The sequence below is a fragment of the Triturus cristatus genome, chromosome 3_2 (assembly GCF_964204655.1).
Source record: "Triturus cristatus chromosome 3_2, aTriCri1.1, whole genome shotgun sequence".
Classification (NCBI taxonomy): Eukaryota; Metazoa; Chordata; class Amphibia; order Caudata; family Salamandridae; genus Triturus; species Triturus cristatus.
In genome coordinates this window covers 818,119,508-818,138,610 of record NC_140584.1, presented here as the reverse complement: position 1 = coordinate 818,138,610, position 19,103 = coordinate 818,119,508, and the positions used below count along the sequence as shown (strand labels likewise).

At 52.1% G+C, this 19,103-nt stretch overlaps 1 protein-coding gene across 2 annotated transcripts in view; it reads right to left on the bottom strand.

Annotated features, from left to right (window-relative positions):
* Positions 1 to 19,103, bottom strand: part of ALS2 (alsin Rho guanine nucleotide exchange factor ALS2) — a 1,262,853-nt gene that overhangs the window by 452,744 nt on the left and 791,006 nt on the right. The gene's annotated exons all lie outside the window — the stretch shown is intronic.

Sequence of the window (19,103 nt, the reverse complement as noted above, 5' to 3'; positions counted from 1 at the left end):
ACTCCTTTGAAATTCAGTTTTACTGCTTAGTCAAGACTGTTGGACTTTTCATACCAATTCATAATGACAACCTAGCCAGAAGGGTTGTTAGCACACAGATGTAATAAAATACTTAGACAAATTTCTTCATGTCAGCTTTATGAAACTTTGGACAGTATAAGGGGATAAGTTCACAGAAGACCATATAGCATTACTGAACAAGTTACTTACCTTCGGTAACAATATATCTGTAAGAGACATAGATTAGTTATGAATTCCTCACCTTATAATTACCCCCAGGCATCAGACTGGATCTGGAGAATTTTTTCTTCAGCAGTACCCCTGCGCGTTGGTAGGTGGCGTTGGTCGACCCCGCATTCGTCGTTGACGTTGCGGTCGCTGGAATGACGTCGCAGGACCTACTTAGACGCCGCCCCAGCGCCCTGATGTCAGTTCTTTACACAACATTCCACGCCAGAAGCACAGAGTCATGCAAGACACTGACCACTGGTGCACAAAACTAGCACCCTGAAGGGGAGTCCCTTCCCCTAGAAGTCAGTTCGCAGAACAGGGAGGATGGATGGGGGGGTGAGGAATCCATAACTAATCTATGTCTCTTACAGACATATTGTTACCGAAGGTAAGTAACTTGTTCATCTGAAAGAGACAATTAGTTATGGATTCCTCACCTTAGAATAGATACCAACCCAGAAGTGGGTCTGCGAACTAAGTTCACAACACAAATTCCTGAAGAACTGAATGGCCAAAGAAGCTGTATCTCCGAACTTGGCTGTCCAGGCAGTAGTGTTTGGTAAACATGTGAGCAATGAAGCCCACATAGCTGCCTGGCAGATGTCATGAAGGAGAACTCCACGTCCCAAGGCAGTAGTGGCTGCCGTGGCTCTGGTGGAATGGGCAAACAGACCCACTGGAGGTTCCTTTTTCGCTAAGGAATAGTATATTTAGATGCAAAGAACGACCCATTGAGAGATGGTCCGTTTTATGCACTGCCCGACCTTTCTTGGCCCCCACATAGCCAACAAAGAGCTGGTCATCCACCCGGAACTCTTTTGTGCGATCCAGATAGTATGAAAGGGCACATTTTGGATCCAGAAGGTGGAGCATCTCCTCCTCTTTAGAAGGGTGTGGGGGTGGGAAGAAGGTGGGCAAAGTGATGGTCTGTCCTTTATAGAAAGAGGTAACCACTTTGGGAAGGAAAGAAGGTCTAGTGCGAAGGACAACTTTGTCCGGATAAACAGCCAGGAAAGGAGGTTTTAAAGGAAGAACCTGAAGCTCACTCACCATGCAAGCAGAGGTGATGACGACCAGAAAGGCAGTTTTAAGTGTCAGAAGTCTGAGAGGGCAGTTATATAGCGGCTCGAAAGAAGTGCATATAAGATAGGTCAGAACCAGGTTCAAGTCCCACTGGGGCATTACAAAAGGAATTGGAGGATACAAGTGAGTAATGCCCTTAAGGAAGCAATTTACAATAGGGGACCTGAAAAGAGAAGGCTGGTCAGGAAGCCGAAGAAAGGCCGAAATGGCCGAAAGATAGCTTTTTAGAGTGCCCAGAGCAGAGCCCTGCTGGGCCAAAGAGAGAATGAAGAGGAGAACTTCTGAAAGGGGAGCAGAAAGGGACTCCACAACCTTTGCTGCACACCATGCCACAAACTTGTTCCATCTACAGGCGTATACCGTTTTGGTGGAGGGACTCTTGGCTGCCAAGATAACATTACAGACTACGTTAGGAAGGTCTAAAGCCGTCAGCTGTCACCACTCAATCTCCACGCAAGGAGATGGAGGCTGCACAGGTTTGAGTGGATAACCGTCCCCTGCTGCTGCGACAGAAGATCCTCTCGAAGGGGCAGTCTGACCGAAGGATTGATGGCCATGTGCAAGAGCTCGGGATACCAGACTCTCCGTGCCCAGTCCGGGGCCACAATAATGACTTGGGCACGGTCGCGCTTGATCTTCTTCAGCTCCCTGTGTAGAAGTGGTATAGGCGGAAAGGCGTATAGAAGACTGCAACTCCACTCGCGACGAAAAGCGTTGCAGAGCGAGTGCTGCCCTGTAAATTCCAACACGCAGAACTGCTGACATTGCGCGTTCTCTTCGGTGGGAAATAGATCTAGCCAAATCTCGCCCCACCGTTGAAAGAGACCTTGCATCATCTCTGAGTGAAGACGCCATTTGTGATCCATCATGCACCGGTGGCTGAGTTTTTCCGCCCTGGCGTTCAGAGAACTTGCCGGGTGTTGAACCACCAGGGACATGCCCTGATGTCCCACCCACTTCCAGAGACAAAGTGCCTCCTGACGTTTCTCTCCCTCCCCCCAGAGTTTATATAGTGCGAACTTGACCCGAGGGTATCGGGTATCAGAGCGCTTTACACAAGCACCAGTTGCTTTACATGAGGACACATTAATTCTTTTGTTAGGCACGGGGAGATTAAGTGATTTGCCCAGTATCACAGGATGTTGAGCGTCCATGCCGAGACTCGAACCCGGTTCCCTAGCTTCGAGGTCGACCGCCCTAGCCATTAGGCCATCTCCTCTCTACTAGGGTCCACGACCCCATCCCGCCCTGTTTGTTGCAGTACCACATGGCGGTGGTGTTGTATGTGAACACCTGTACTACTCTCCATTTGACAGAAGGAAGGAATACCTTCAGTGCAAGATGGATCGCCTGAAGCTCCAGAAGGTTGATGTGGAGCCTGGACTCCGCCAGAGACCAGAGGCATCTGATCTACTCCGCCTCTCCCATGTGGCTGCCCCACCCCAGAAGTAATGCATCTGTCACCCCTCTGAACTCTGGCTAGGGAAGGGAGAGGGACCTGCTGTTGACCCAATCCTGGGTCGTTAGCCACGTCTGCAATTACTGTGCAGTGCCCTTCGAGATCTGGATGCAATCAGAAAGATTCCCCTGATGCTGTGCCCACTGGAACTTGAGGTCCCACTGCAAAGCCCGCATATGCCACCTGGCATAGTCCACCAGCAGGATGCAGGAGGCCATGAGGCCCAGTAGCCTCAGGGTCATCCTGACTGAAATCCGGGATAGAGGCTAAAAGATCTGAATCATAGCCCGAATAACCCGCACTCGCTGCTCGGGAGGATAAGCCCGAAACTGCGCTGTGTCCATAACCACTCAGATGAAAAGGAGAGGGAATCAGGTGTGACTTCAGCACATTGATGGTGAACCCCAGCGAATGCAAGACGTCGGCCGTAGTCTGGAGGTCGGAGATGACAGCCTGGGGCGAGCCTGCCTTCAACAGCCAGTCGTCGAGATAGGGGAAGACTGGAACCCCTGATCTGCGCAGATGAGCTGCGACCAACGCCATCACTTTCGTGAACACCCAAGGGGCGCTGGTAAGACCAAATGGCAGCATGGTAAACTGAAAGTGCTCGTGACCTACCGTGAACCGTAGGTAACGCCGATGGGCCAGCAGGACCGAGATGAGAAAATAAGCGTCCTGTAAGTACAACGCTACCATCCAGTCTCCAGGGTCAAGGGCAGACAGGACCTTGTTACCACTTTACCTTTTCATGCCCGGTGCATGATACTGCCTTCTGTCTCTTGTCTTTTTTTCCCCCTTTTTTCCCTTTCTTTTCTCTCCTCTCCACTGGCATTGGTTGTAGCACGTCAGGTGGTAAGGGGCGGTTGCTATTTAAATGCCTCCCATACCTGACACTGGTGCTTGGCTTTACTGCACCAGGATTCCCGGCCCGAGAGGACGCAGGAGCGTGCCTCTCTTTAAACTTCCAGCTCTGACTCCAGGCTCGAGAGAACACAGAAGCGTGTCTCTCCTTTGACCCATTTTTTAAAAATAATTGTCAATTCCGAGAGGACGCAGGAGCGTGCCTCTCTCCCTCTCCCTTGTGCATTTCCCGACGCGACAGAAGCCGCGAGTAATTCCATTAACACGGCAGGAGCTGCAAGTGCATTTTCCGATGTGGCGGCAGAAGCCGCAAGAGATTCCTTTAACGCTGCAGGAGCCACAAGTGCATTTCCCGATGCGGCAGAAGCCGCGGGTGATTTCTTTAACGCGGCAGCAGCCGCAAGTGATTTCTTTAACGCGGCAGGAGCCGCAAGTGCATTAGTTTAACGCGGCAGGAGCCACGAGTGCTTTCTTGTTGCCGACCACGATCGCTTGACCCGTCACCTTCCATTGAGGTGCGCGGCTGGAGCCGGCAGCCTCAGCTTGTGGTAATTACACCGCGCGGCACCGCCTCCAATGCGAGTTGAAAATTCCCACCCATGTAGAATGTGAGCAGTGACATTTCCCTTTGTTTTATTCACGACTGTGCAAGATCCTATTGCACTACTTTGTAGGGAGTTCTTTTTCCTTTCCAGATACCATCCGTCCCTTATGCGCAGCTTCCATGAAGAATGACTATGCCCCCTGGAAAAGTATATTTAATTCAACGAGATTGGACTAATACGCTACCATGCTGTGTCATTCATGGTGCGTGTGTTTTCTTTCTTTTTCTTCTACAACCCTTTTTCAGGAAAGTGACTTTGACTAGAGTGTGTTCCCGCCCCTTTTGTTTTCGCCCTAAAGTCCTTCTATTGCTTCTGTCTTGCTGACCTAAAGCTGTTCCTACCTTCTCTACGGCTACCTTACAGACGCTGTCTGTATATCCCTTCCTCCTGTCCACGCCACGATCTGACATCACGCCTAGTACCTTTCCCTCAATTCCCAGAACACCCGGGGTGGTGTATTTCTCTTCCCTTTGCCCTTGGGACCAATTGCCCATACTGTGGTAGTCTGTGTGCAGGATTGGCCCAGAGGTGAGAGGAGGGGCTCTCTTCATTCCTGTGGTTCCTGGTTTTCAGGTGAGTGGGGGATGTAACAAACCTGAGCCAGTGTCAACATTTTGAACTTCTCCTTCTGGGGGAAGTGGTTGACGTTCCTGAGATCCAAGATAGGCCCTTGCCCTTGTCCTTCTTGGGCCCCAGAAAGTAGTGGGAATAATAACCACAACCTACTTCTGGGGCAGAAACTCGCTCAATGGCTCCTTGGGCCAAGAGAGGCATAACTTTCTGTTGGAGAAGGGCCAAGTGATCCTCCGACATGCAATGGATTTGAGATGGTATGGATGGAGGGGTAGTCTCGAAGGGGAGGGAGTAGCCCCTTCGGACTATCTGCAAAACCCACCTGCCCGACGTGATGTTGAGACAGTTGGGGAGGTGATGGCGAATCCTGCCGCCCACTGGCGAATGCTGGCCCTGAAAGGTCAGACTAGGAGGGCTTGGAGGCTGCTGCAGAGGGGGCGCTGGTGAACTGGCCTGCCCGCTGTACCCCAGACCCACGATGGTGGGTTCCAAGTCCCCGGGCGCGCAGAGGCTGGACAACTTGCGCAAGCCTGTGGCTCTAGATGGAACGTGGTGGGGTGCCCCTTCCGTAGCCACGAAAGGGGCGAAAAGCAGACTGCGCAGGGCGAGAGGTGGAAGCGAAGACCAAGGACCTGGCCATAGCCCTGGAGTCCTTAAAGCGCTCAAGCCCGTTGTCTGCTTTGTCGCCAAACAAGCGACGGCCATCAAAGGGCTTGTCCAAAAGTGTAGCTTGGACATCCCCCGAAAAGCCAGTGGACCTCGGCTAGGCATGGCGTCGTAGAGCTACTGACGTTGAAATTGTCCTGCCTAGCGAGTCGGCGGTGTCCAGCCCACATCGTATGGCGAACTTCGCTGTGTCTCTCCCTTCGGCAACTGCACGGGAGAGCACGGCCCGGGCCTCCTCCGGCCACTATGGCAGCACCTGCGTGACCGTGTCCCACACAGAATGTGAGTAACGGCCCAAGAGACATGGGGGTACAAAAGTACCGTCGGGCGACGTTGGTCCAGCTCTGTGTCCTCATTGGATCCGGATCCAGGCCTAGATCCCTGGGGGCCCTGAGGTGCCGGAGCCGAAGCCACTGGCATCGAAGGCCTAGAGCCCCAGCCGTGTCTGCGGGGTCCGAAGGCACGCCAGTGGAGTCGGGCTGCCCAAAAATAGAATGGAGGTCTTCGTAAAAACTACGAAGTTGGGCAGGGTCCCCCCGGACGGAGGTTCGGAGTCGAAACAACAGGCAGAGCCAGACGACAACCATCCGCATCCCGTGTCACGTCGCCTGGCGAACAGGGAGAACGCGAAGAGTGAAGCGGCTTCTTAGCCTTCTTTTTGTGCTACGACTTACCCGAAGACGAAGACTTCGGCGAGGAATGGTGGTGATGACTCCGCGACCGGTCCGGCGACCAACCTCTCGACCGGGACCTCGATCGGCGCGAAGCCAACTGCCGGGCCTCCAGAAGCTTCGGGCCATGGTCTGGCAGTCGGAGCACGACTTTGGGTCGTGGTCGCGCTCCAGGCACCAGAGACATTCAAGATGGGGGTCAGTCACTAACATCGGCTTGTGGCAGGAGCCACAAGGCTTGTAGCCGGTCCACCGAGATGACATCCCTGTGCACCAGGAGTTGTAAAGACTCAAAAAGACGTTGACAAAAAGTCGCAAAAATAGAGTAAAATAGTGACTCGAGGTACCGCTCTCTGCGGATCTGCGCTGGCTGGCATGAAAAAGAAAGAACTGACGTCAGTGCGCAGGAGCGGCATCTAAGTAGATACCGCGATGTCGACCATGACGCCAAAGACGATCTACCTACACGCAGGTGTACCGCTGAAGAAAAGATTCTCCGGATCCAGTCTGACGCCTGGGGGTAATTCTAAAGTGAGGAATCCATAACTAATTGTCTGTTTCAGATACAGACTTTACAGAGGTGGCTGGTAGGGAACGTGGTTGCGGAAGGGGTTTGGGGGGCAGGGGAGCTGAAGGGGGAGGGGGGGGGGGGGGTTAAAAAAAAGTAACAAAAAAATATTTGATTGATCTGAGCGCTGTGGTTCAGCGCTAACATGTGAACTGGGGGCCAGGGTATTTTCCTCACCAGGCTGTGTAATGCAGCCTGGTGGGGAACATGTTAAGTGTGCATGACGCTTAGGCCGGGCCAAGAAGTCATGAGAACTTTGAGAGTGTGCACTCACCACGCCTCCCGGGCTCCGACCCCAGCCCAGCCCTCTCAGAGCAGTGGGGAGACACTCCTCTGCCATAGAGGAGGAGCCACCCCTGAGACTTTCACAGCAGTCCTGTCCACTTCACCGCACTAAAATACATTAGTCCCGCAAAAATGTTGGCACCCCAGGGACCACCCAAGGTACGCACGAGGCTGTAATACATTTAAAGCAGCAAACATCGTGTGCTGCCCAGCTGTATGATCTGTTCTCCCAACAGTGGCTTCCGCAATCTTAATATAATAATTTGCACATGATTGCATGAATTTATGCACCACGCTGCAGGCCAGGAAAATAATGATCACCCACTTGAAAGGCAATCCCTCCCCCAGATGAGTGAGGGGATTATGTGGTCCATGCGAGTGCAGGAGCTCACGACGAAACTATCAATCCAGATCTGCCAGCAGCAACAGTCAGGGCCGGAGTGGGCATAGAGCATATTCCCGGTAGGCCGGAAGGGTGGAGGCCGGTTTTAGACCGGTGGGGGACTTTTTGTTACTGGGGGACGTTTTTGCAGCAGGACTGCAATATCGGCCACCTGTAACAAAAGCAGCAGCAGTGATTTCTACCAGCACTCCCCCCCTCCTCTCCCGGCCTAACATAATTGCCAATTGCCAGGGCTGGTTTGCTGTCCAAGTTCGGCCCTGGTCACAGTGCTCTGGCTTCTCATGTGGATTTAGAGACTGAACCTTGCCTATTGGTGTTTTGTCAATTCCACCAAGGGTTTGATGCGGTGCGTGTCATTTTTTGTTTGCTATGCCATGTCAAAGCATGAGCTAACACCGGAGAAGGAGTAGTTTCTTTTCTGTAACTCCAGTTCTGTAGTAGGGGTATCTCTGTTATAGTCATAATCTAGTGAATAGTCCCGCCCATGTGCGTGGACCCCGGAGCCAGCAATAAAAATAATCTCTTAAGTTGTCAAGCCATGCAGACCTGCATCTACACTTAAGAGAGAATTCAAAGACAGATAATGCAGCCTATATTCACAGGCTACACTGTCCAGTACTTCAACTAGAAAATTCCACCAACATCCACAAACAGCACTGCCTGCCCAGCTTTTTCCACAGAGAAAAACCTGCCTCTACCAGCAAAAGCCTCTGGAATGATAGAGAGGGAGGAATGGACAGACAAGCCCCATAGGTTGCCATTATGTGGCTCAGAACAGGATACTGTGCCTTTAAGAAAACTTTCCAGAACTTTTCCAGTATCCCAGAATGCACAGCAGGTCCCTTTTACTTTCAGTTCTTTTTGAAGACGTAACACGCCAGACCTGTAGCATTCCTTACATTAACATTTATCTCTCCACCCGGGAGGAGGGCGGGCGCTTATGACTATAACAGAGATACCCCTACTACAGAACTGGAGTTACAGAAAAGAAACTACTCCTTCTGTAGTACGGGATCTCTGTGTATAGTCATAATCTAGTGAATAGAATGGCAAGCCCATCCCCACACCAAAACGGCGGTGGAGAAGATTACAAAATAATACCACTACTGTGCGAACAAATTTCGCAGCGAAGCCTGCCCAACCTGAGCATCTGCCCTGGCATCCGTGTCCAGACAGTAATGCTCAGCAAAGGTATGGACCGACCTCCAAGTGGCCGCCTTGCAGATTTCTGCAATCGGAACATTACGCAGCAAAGCAGTCGTGGCAGCTTTGCCCCTGGTGGAATGAGCCTTAGGTTTACCCCCTAAGGTCTTATTAGCCTTTTGGTAACACAATTGTATACAGGACACAATCCACCGAGAGATGGACTGTTAGAAGGTACCAAGACCGGTCCTGACTGATCCATAATTGATAAACAATTGGTCTGACCTACGAATATCCTTGGTCTTATCAAGATAAAACTTCAACACCCTCCTAACGTCCAGGGAATGTAGAGACCTTTCCGCTGGAGAAGAGGGATTCTCAAAAAACGTAGGTAAAGTTATGGTCTGGTTGACATGAAAATCAGATATAACCTTAGGAAGAAATTTAGGGTGAGTACGCATAACAACCTTAGCAGCATGAAATACCGTATAAGGTTCTTGGCAACACAACGCCTGAAGTTCACTCACCCTGCGGGCCGATGTAATGGCCACTAGGAACGCCGCCTTCCAAGACAGGTACTGCAACGAAGCCTTGTGAATAGGTTCAAAAGGCTCCTTCATCAATCTGGACAGCACCACATTCAATTCCCAGGAAGGCGAGGGAAGTCTGACAGGAGGGAACACTTTCTTCAAGCCTTCCAAAAAATCCTTGATCATAGGGATCTGAAAGAAGGAAGTCTGTGAAGGGCATTTCCTGTAAGCAGTCAAAGCAGCGAGATGAACCTTAATGGAATGGAAATTAAGGCCAGACTGCGCCAAATGCAAAAGGTACGGAAGGATGACATCTTCCTTACATGTCGTCGGGTCAAAGTGCTTGGACTTGCACCAGATGCTGAATCTCTCCAACTTGTAAGCATAGGACGTCCTAGTGGAAGGTCGCTTAGCCTCCTTCAGTATATCCATACAATCTGCTGGTAGATTCAGATGGCCATACTGCAATATCTCAGGAGCCATGCCGCCAAACTCAAAGACGAGAGGTTGGGGTGCACCAACTGCCCCCCGAACTTCGTGAGAAGGTCCGGCCTGCACGGCAGTCGTATGTGAGGAAGGAGAGACCGGTGAAGCAGGTCCGTGAACCACCACTGTCTGGGCCATTCCGGGGCAATCAGGATCATCCGCGCCCCGGACTGGTAGTACCTGGATGCGAAGTCTCGGCATTTGCTGTTTTCGGCGGTGGCGAACAGATCTACGTCTGGGGTCCCCCACCTTGCGAAGACGTCCCCTAGTACTTCGTCGTTTATGACCCATTCGTGCTTTTCCTGAATCAGTCTGCTCAGTGCGTCCACCTGAACATTCTGCACACTTGGCAGATGCGTGGCCGTAATCGTCAGTCCCCGGGCTAGACGCCAGTGCCAGTTCGACTGCGCCTCCCGCGACAGGGTGCGCGATCTCGACCCCCCCCCTGCTTGTTTATGTAATACATCGTGGTTGTATTGTCCGTCTGTACAAGCAACGAGGTGGTCTGGAAGGACGGATGGAAGGCCTTCAATGCCAAGTAAACGGCTCTGAGTTCCAGGAAATTGATGTGGTACGTCGACTCCACCGGGGACCACTTTCCTTGTATCTGTAAGTCTCCGGAATGCGCTCCCCAGCCTTGGAGAGACGCATCCGTCACGATACTCTTAGTGGGAATGTCATTGTGGAAGTGAACCCCCCTGAGGAGATTTTCCGCCGAACACCACCACTTCAGAGACTGAAGAGCATGCAGAGACAGCCGTATCTTGTCGTCCCAATAACCTGTCCTCTGATCCCATTGATCCTCCAAGCACTCCTGCAGTGGTCTCATGTGCAGCCGTGCGTGAGGAAGATACATGAGGCCATCGATCCCAGCAGTGAAGACACCTTCCTCACTGTCGTCGATGGAGCGGTCATAAGGACCTGAGCCTTCCGAAGGAGTGATAACCGTCTCTCCTCCGAAAGAGACACGCTTGCCGACAACGTATTGATGGAGGCCCCCAAGTACTGTATGCACTGGACCGGAGTCGGGACAGACTTGGACATGTTGACGTGTAACCCCAGCTTGTTCAAGAGAACGCACGTCTTCTGGAAGTGCGCCTGTGCTTCCGAGAAGGAGAAGGCCTTGATCAACCAATCGTCCAGGTACGGGTAGACAAACACCTTGTTCCTCCGCAGGTGTGCAGCTACCACTGCCATGCACTTCGAGAAGGTCCTGGGCGCAGACTTTAGCCCGAATGGCAGTACTGTGTATTGATAATGATTGGCGTCGACTTGGAATCGCAGGAACTTCCTGTGCTTCTGTGCAATGGGCACATGGAAGTACGCATCCTGTAGGTCTATGGCAGAGAGCCAGTCTCCCCGTTGCAGTTGAGGGTAAATCTGATGCAACGATAGCATGCGGAATTTCTCTCTGCGAATCCATTTGTTTGCTTGCCGCAAATCCAGAATGGGCCTGAACTCGTTCTTGTCCTTCTTGCGAACCAGGAAGAACCGAGAGTACAGACCTCTTCCCCTTTGAGACAGAGGTACGTCTTCCACCGCCTTTTTCCTCAACAGGATGTCTGCCTCCGCCTGGAGCTCTCGCAGTTGATACTGTGAGCTTACCGGCGGAATCGCTGGAGGCGGGCTGATGAACCGAAGACTGTATCCATTGCAAACAATATTCAGCACCCACTTGTCCTGAGTAATTTTTCTCCACTCTGCCAGAAAAGATTGAACGCTTCCCCCCACTGGAGTGGGTAACGGTTGCAGGGGAAGTAATCACTCAGGGCCGAGACCCAGCTGGTCCCTTGGTCGCTGTAGCGGACTGCTGGCCTCCTCTACCCTTCTGGCGCTTCTGTAAGGGTTTCCGGAACTGCTGCTGCTGTTGATGCTGCTGTCCCGAGGCCTGCCCACGCCCTCTGCCTGCAGCCCCAAACCGTCTCTGGAATGGGCGCTTTTTCTTCTCAGGCTTCTCTAACCCGACAGCCGTCTTAGTCTCTGCCTCCATCTTCATGCGGGCCATTTCGTCGTCCGCATGCTTGCCGAACAGGGTTTCCCCCGAGAAAGGCAGGTTGGCAACTCTTTGTTGTGCCTCCGGTTTGAGTGAGGTAAGGCGAAGCCAAGCGTGACGCCGTTGGTTGATGCCATGACAATATCCATGTGAGACAGATCTGCCGCCGCGCTGATAATCTGATTTGACACCAGCATCCCCTCACGCAAAGTCTCTAGAAAGTCCTCCTTTTTGTCGAGAGGCAGCAGCTCCGCGTACTGCTGGAGAGACTCCCACAGGGCACGGTCGTAGCTTCCCAACAGAGCCTCGGCACTTGCCGCCTTCATGGTGGTAGAAGCCGTCCCACAGACCTTTCTGCCCGCCGAGTCTAGCCAACGGCTATCCTTATCAGGCGGCACTGTCGAGGAAGGAGTGGTAGCATGCTGCTTCCTTGCCGCCGTCACAATGACCGAGTCCGGTTTCGGGTCCATCCTCAGAAAGGTCGGGTCCGATTCCGGCGCCCGATACTTCTTCAGGAGCCTAGAGGGGGCTGGTTTCGTCACCGCCGGAGTGAGGAACAACTCCATAGCGGGCTCCACCAATCCCGGCACTAGTGGCAGCAGGGGGCGAGACAGGTGCTTCTTGTGCAGCGTCTCGAAGATCACGGACGTCGTAGGTGTTGGCACCGTCACCGTGATCCCTAGCTTGGCCGCACCCCTCAGTAGCACCTCCTGGAAGGAGACTATATCGTCGACAGGCGATACTCCCGACCTTGGCGAGTCCGACAGCGTCGGCGAGTAGTCCCTGGCAGACGATTGGGTGCGGGATCTGGGGCTGCGCCTCCTGCGGCGTCGCCGAGATGTCGGTGCCGACCGTCCACGGCTCCGTGATCTTCCTCTCCGTCCGGAGCGGGAGCGCGATCTGCTGGGCTTCGGCCGCTTCGGAGTTCTCTTCGGCGGCGGCGGATACCTAGGCAACGACACCGACCGTGGCGGGGCCACCGGGGGGCCCGGCGGTGTGTGAGGCGGAATAGTATGAGGAGGAGGAGGAGGTAGTGGTGACGGAGGCGGTGGCGTAGGGATCCGCGGTGAGGGCTCCCTTGGCAAAGGAGGAAAGGATGGCGACTTAGGCTTAGGAGGTGTATACACCACTGAGTACACCGAGCCCGGTGACTCCGTCCTCTTCCTTTGTGACCCCGAGGAACTCCTGGCGTCAGGACTCCTCCTGCGCTGCCTCGGTGTCGATGAACGCCTCCTCGACGGCGACCGCCTCGACGGCGAACGCCTCCTCGACGGCGACCGCCTCGACGGCGAACGCCTCCTCGACGGCGAACGCCTGGGACAGGTCCTCGACGTCGGGGATCCCCTCGACGGTGACCGTCTCCTGTTTGCCAACGGCGAACGGCGACCTCGCCTCGACGGCGAGCGCCTACGCCGGGCCTGTTCTCGACGCCGATGACTCGACGGAGAAGTCGACGGCATCGACGAAGATGCTGTCGTCGTCGACGGCGGGCTACTCAGCTCCCTCGACATCGGCCGTCGACGCCGTTTCTCCCCAGAGCCCTGGGGAGACGGTGAGCAGACTGCAGCCATCTCCCTCGATGCCGTAGTCGACGGAGAATGGGGACGTTTGCTGGGCTTCCTGCCCCTGGGGAGTGTAGGAAGGTGGATATCTGACTATGGTTACCCCCAACTTTTTGCCGAGTGTCTAGCTGGTTTTTCGAGTTAGTTGGCCTGAGATCCTGCCATTCAGGGTCTCAGGCTGTCTGCTCTCTCTTTATAATGGACTCCATGTACCCTAGGCACATACACAATTGGTAAGGATCACCTTATTGGACCCTGTACAGTGTACCCTAGGTACCCAGGGCATAGGTGTACTCTAGGCCTCCCAGGGGCTGCAGCATGTATTATGCCACCCCTGGTCTGGCCTTCCAATCAGACACAACTGGCTGATCACTCAGCTGGGGCAAGGTCGTGTAATCACCCCTTGCTTAGATATAGTATACCTATATCTACCATCAATATAGACACATGTGTACCTATCAGCCACTCCTATGGCAGGCCTTAACAATCCTGGAGGCAGAGTGCTTGGCAACATGTGAGATGGTGCTCTAGCATGAGCTGAGCCTGTCTGCAGCTTTCGGAACCATGTCCTTATAGCTGTTCTATGATATAGCCTACCATATACTCTTAAAGTGCCTTATAATCTTAAACGGTTATGGTAACTATGGTTTGGCTTTATCAAAACATGTCGTGTAAGGTGTCTAACACTTTGGAATAATACCCCCATACCATTTCTGGTGATGAGGATATTATTCCTCCCTTCTAGAGGGAGAGACATGTTAAAATCCTACTTTGCTGTTTAACTCTAACCAAAGCCTCAGCATCACAAAATGAATGCTGCTGCCACAGACACGAGTCTGACCTCCTGCTGCTGGGAGTGATCCCGGCAAGGGAGGCTTGGACAATAGGTTTCCTGCTTGGGGAGGTGCTAGCACCTCCCCAGACAGACTTTAGTGTATTGGGGCAGGGAGGGCTGAAAGGAATGAGACATGCCTGGGGCACACAAGATGTCCCATGCATAGTCCAGTTCAAACCGGTGCTGGGGCACTCCAGCCCCAGTCCTGGCGCGAAACTGGACAAAGGGAAGGGGGTGTAACCACCCCACTCCCAGGTCCCACCCATAAGGCGTGACCTAGCAGGCAACCCAGCCCCCCAGATTAGTATAAGAGTGGTAGCTGGGCCCCAGGAGATTAGATTATCCTGAACCTGCAACTTGAACAGAAACTCTGGACCTTCGACATTCGACGAAAGAAGAAGACTGAATAATCTCCCTTGTGGCCAAGGAGTGGCTACCCTGTGCAAACAGGCACCATCAAGAGACTTACCCTCTGCTTTGCTTAAGTCCTACGAGGGACCGACTGCAGAGCCCGACCAGAGCCTTGACTTCCAGACTTCTCCGACCCTGATCCACATCCACAGCCGAGCTGAGATCCGTGGAGGCGACAAGAGACGTGGGACCGGCTACCTGGGAAAAGTGGCGAGTATCTTCCAGCGCAGCTTCTGAGGTACCCTCGAAGTTGTGCACCGGGGATTGAGAAGCCCCAACCCCAAGCATCATCTGCACCGAAGATCAGCCCCCCACACTCCACGAGTCCTGCGTGGGGCCCTTCTGCATTTTCCTGCTTGCCGCGTCTGTCCGGTTGCTTGCCCGTTGGCTAGCGGCCTCTGCGACGACACACCTTTGAATCTTCACTGCTGGTTTGGCTCCTCCAGACTAGCTCCCACTTCTTTGCAAAAGAGAAGCACCCCAGACCTTCCTGGTCTGCACCAGAAGCAAGTCCTCCGTTCTTCGTGGGTTCCGCTTGCCAAGGCTTGGTGAGTCCTAGTTCGACTTTGACGACGCCGACAGCAAGAGCCTTCGTGGGACAGCTCGCCTCCTGGTCCTGGTCGTCCTCGACGTCTCCTGGTACCTGTGGCGGCTGCGACAAGCTTAACCCTTCACCTGCAATCTTCACGACATCGCCTGGTTCCTTCCTGGTTCCACGTGGTCACTGGCTAGTGACCTTGACTCTGTCCCTTCTGCTTGCAGGTTTTCTTCCTTCTTGATCCCGGCCTTGGGATCCACCGGACACTCTGCACTGACTGCCTGTCAGCAACTTTCCTTCAGGCATCCATAGAAGTCCACGACGAAACCCGACGCAAGTTCACACCTATGCACCCGCAGCCTGTGGGCTAGGTAACTTGGGTACTTCGGTGCTCACAAGGGTAGTGACTATCCTAGGGTCTAGTTTCCGAGTCTCGACTTCCTAGTTGCTTCAGAAGTGTCCTAAAACTGCTTATTTCAGAACTGTACTATTTCTATCGATTATACGCATTACGCGTGAGTGTTTCCACTCTGCACCTGAATCCCGTGGGCCCCCCACTTCCTAACTGTTGATAGTGTAGTGTAGCCCCAGCGATTCCCTAGGCCTAGGCCTATTCTATTTCCGTGACAGTGGTCCTTATACCACTTCTTTAGTATATGGTTTGCGTGGCCCCTAGGGCCTAACTGTATTACTTACCTGTGTGACTTAATGTATGCTTGAATAAGACTGTGTTGTACTTACCTCGAATCTCATAAAGAGTGCTGAGGGTTTGACTAGAATAAATACACTTTATTTTATATATATATCTGTTGTGGTGTCCTTTCATTTGGTATTCAAGGGATTATATATGGTATCACAGCTGGCTTCACATGCCATTCAGAGTTTAGGCTTAGACTGCTCTTGTCCATGCTACCACTAGGATAGCTGGTCTATAAGGTTGACTTTACAACCAATCACCATAAGGGTTGTTTGGACTGATATAAGGTGTACACTAGAACTAGTGACATCATACATCAGGCCAACTTCTCACAGGGAGCCCCCCAGTGGCCTCAGCATGGGCAGAATCAGCCCGTCCTGACCCACCTTGTGCCCTCAGCCTTCTGTCCTCCAGGCCTAGGAGCCTGATCTTCATCCTTTCCTTCAGGGTCCTGGCTGAGAAAGATTGGCAAAAGTCACACTCCTCTGGAACGTGGGACTGGGGAAGGCAGACGATGCACACCCTGTGTGGGTCCGACTTGGCCTTCTTTCTCTCGCACTCTTGGCATTTGTCAAACAAGCCAGGCATGTTGACCACGCAGAGCACACACAAGAAGGAAGGCAACAAGGTACTTAATATAGCACTTGAAAAGTGAACAAATCCACATAAACCCTTGAAAAGGGAGAGCTCAATGCTCCAGGGTCCTGTTAGCAGGAGCCGGAAAAAAGAACTGAAAGTAAAAGGGACCTGCTGTGCATTCGGGGATACTGGAAAAGTTCTGGAAAGTTTTCTTAAAGGCACAGTATCCTGTTCTGAGCCACATAATGGCAGCCTATGGGGCTTGTCTGTCAATTCCTCCCTCTCTATCATTCCAGAGGCTTTTGCTGGTAGAGGCAGGTTTTTCTCTGTGGAAAAAGCTGGGCAGGCAGTGCTGTTTGTGGATGTTGGTGGAATTTTCTAGTTGAAGTACTGGACAGTGTAGCCTGTGGATATAGGCTGCATTATCTGTCTTTGAATTCTCTCTTAAGTGTAGATGCAGGTCTGCATGGCTTGACAACTTAAGAGATTATTTTTATTGCTCCGGGGTCCACGCACATGGGCAGGACTATTCACTAGATTATGACTATACACAGAGATCCGGTACAAAAGGGGGTGGTGATGGACGGAGCATCAGAACCAATCAAACACTCACACCCAGTCAACAGATCTGGGTTTGATCCATCACCGTTCTTTCGCCCACTCTGCCACCCCAGTTCAGACATGGCCATATGCAAATCAGTCTGACCCTGTGCCTCATGGGAACAGTCCAGCCCGAACTGCCAAGCCATGCCTTCCCTGGACCGGAAACAAGCTTCCTAGGACCGGTTTCTGGCATTTCAGCCGTCTTCAGCCAGGCTTGCTTGAATCCAGTGGCAAAGTGAGCAAGGGACTCACGTCTGAGCATACCCTGCCAACTTATGGCGAACAAAGCGGTACAAAAGGGGGTGGTGATGGACGGAGCATCAGAACCAATCAAACACTCACACCCAGTCAACAGATCTGGGTTTGATCCATCACCGTTCTTTAGCCCACTCTGCCACCCCAGTTCAGACATGGCCATATACAAATCAGTCTGACCCTGTGCCTCATGGGAACAGTCCAGCCCGAACTGCCAAGCCATGCCTTCCCTGGACCGGAAACAAGCTTCCTAGGACCGGTTTCTGCTATTTCAGCCAGGCTTGCTTGAATCCAGTGGCAAAGTGAGCAAGGGACTCACGTCTGAGCATACCCTGCCAACTTATGGTGAACAAAGCGGTACAAAAGGGGGTGGTGATGGACGGAGCATCAGAACCAATCAAACACTCACACCCAGTCAACAGATCTGGGTTTGATCCATCACCGTTCTTTAGCCCACTCTGCCACCCCAGTTCAGACATGGCCATATGCAAATCAGTCTGACCCTGTGCCTCATGGGAACAGTCCAGCCCGAACTGCCAAGCCATGCCTTCCCTGGCCCGGAAACAAGCTTCCTAGGACCGGTTTCTGGCATTTCAGCCGTCTTCAGCCAGGCTTGCTTGAATCCAGTGGCAAAGTGAGCAAGGGACTCACGTCTAAGCATACCCTGCCAACTTATGGCGAACAAAGCGGTACAAAAGGGGGTGGTGATGGACGGAGCATCAGAACCAATCAAACACTCACACCCAGTCAACAGATCTGGGTTTGATCCCGGAGCATCAGAACCAATCAAACACTCACACCCAGTCAACAGATCTGGGTTTGATCCATCACCGTTCTTTAGCCCACTCTGCCACCCCAGTTCAGACATGGCCATATGCAAAGCAGTCTGACCCTATGCCTCATGGGAACAGTCCAGCCCGAACTGCCAAGCCATGCCTTCCCTATACACAGAGATCCCCTACTACAGAAGTTTGCTATCTCGCATACATGCTATCATTTTAGAAGAGGGAGATTTTTTTTAAAAGAATGTATTTTCCCTATTAATTTCTATTTAAGCAGAGGAAATTGCATTCGGGAGACACTCAAAATAAAGCAATTTTTTTTACTTCAAAATCGTGAGTCTCCCGCCTGAATCGGGTCTATTGGCATGTATGTCATTGGCACGGAAGACCATATTTTTGAACTGGCTGGGGCCGCAGCTGGAATAAAAATAATCATTTTCACCTCTGCCCTCCACATGTGTTTTTGGGCAGCATACAGACTTGTTTCCCAGGCGAACATCTGTCTTTAAAAAGTGGGTGCTCACAGGCAGGCTAACCAAACCAGCCTGCTTGCCTCACTGCAGTGCAGGCAGCGAGGCGGACTCAGCTTTGCAGCCAGGAATGCAAAGGTCTGTCATCTGGGCTGACAACAGCACGTCAGACATCACTACACTACCAGCTGTGAGGATACAGTCATGAGTAGACACTCGTGAGTCAATGTGTATACCAGCGCGTGTGGTCAAGCCTCAGTTGGTGAGCAGATAGTCTGCCTTGTGGCAAAACATTCATGTAATGAGCTATTTTGGAGTAATCCTCAATTGGGGTCTATGTGCATATGCTATTGTGGTGGTCGATGTAATGGTCCTCCAGCGGGCTTTGTCAATATCTGGTATGTTGTACTTTGAGGCAGACAATAGGGTTGCAACCTTTCCTAGGGTAAAATACTGGTGATATGTGTTTGTTTCAATATTCTGCAAAGGCCTGGCCAGGATACTTAAATAGAACTTTACATATATATTAATTTGTACAATAGCTTTTTTAGTCATTGTTTACTTTAATTATCGGTCAGAGATTATTAAGATAGCTTGTTGGAATGAAAATGTTTTAGTTATTTTGCCTGTGTATTATTCTTTGTAAGTTGGGCATTCGCTGAACCATTTTATATTTGGCCGCCATTTTAAACCATCATCAAAACTAATCCTTATTTTCGTCTGAGAAAACGACCTGTGGTAATTTTCGTTTCTCCAAGGTTGGGCCTTGCTTTGCCAATGAATACACTGTTCTTAATAGCGCATACCTTTCCCA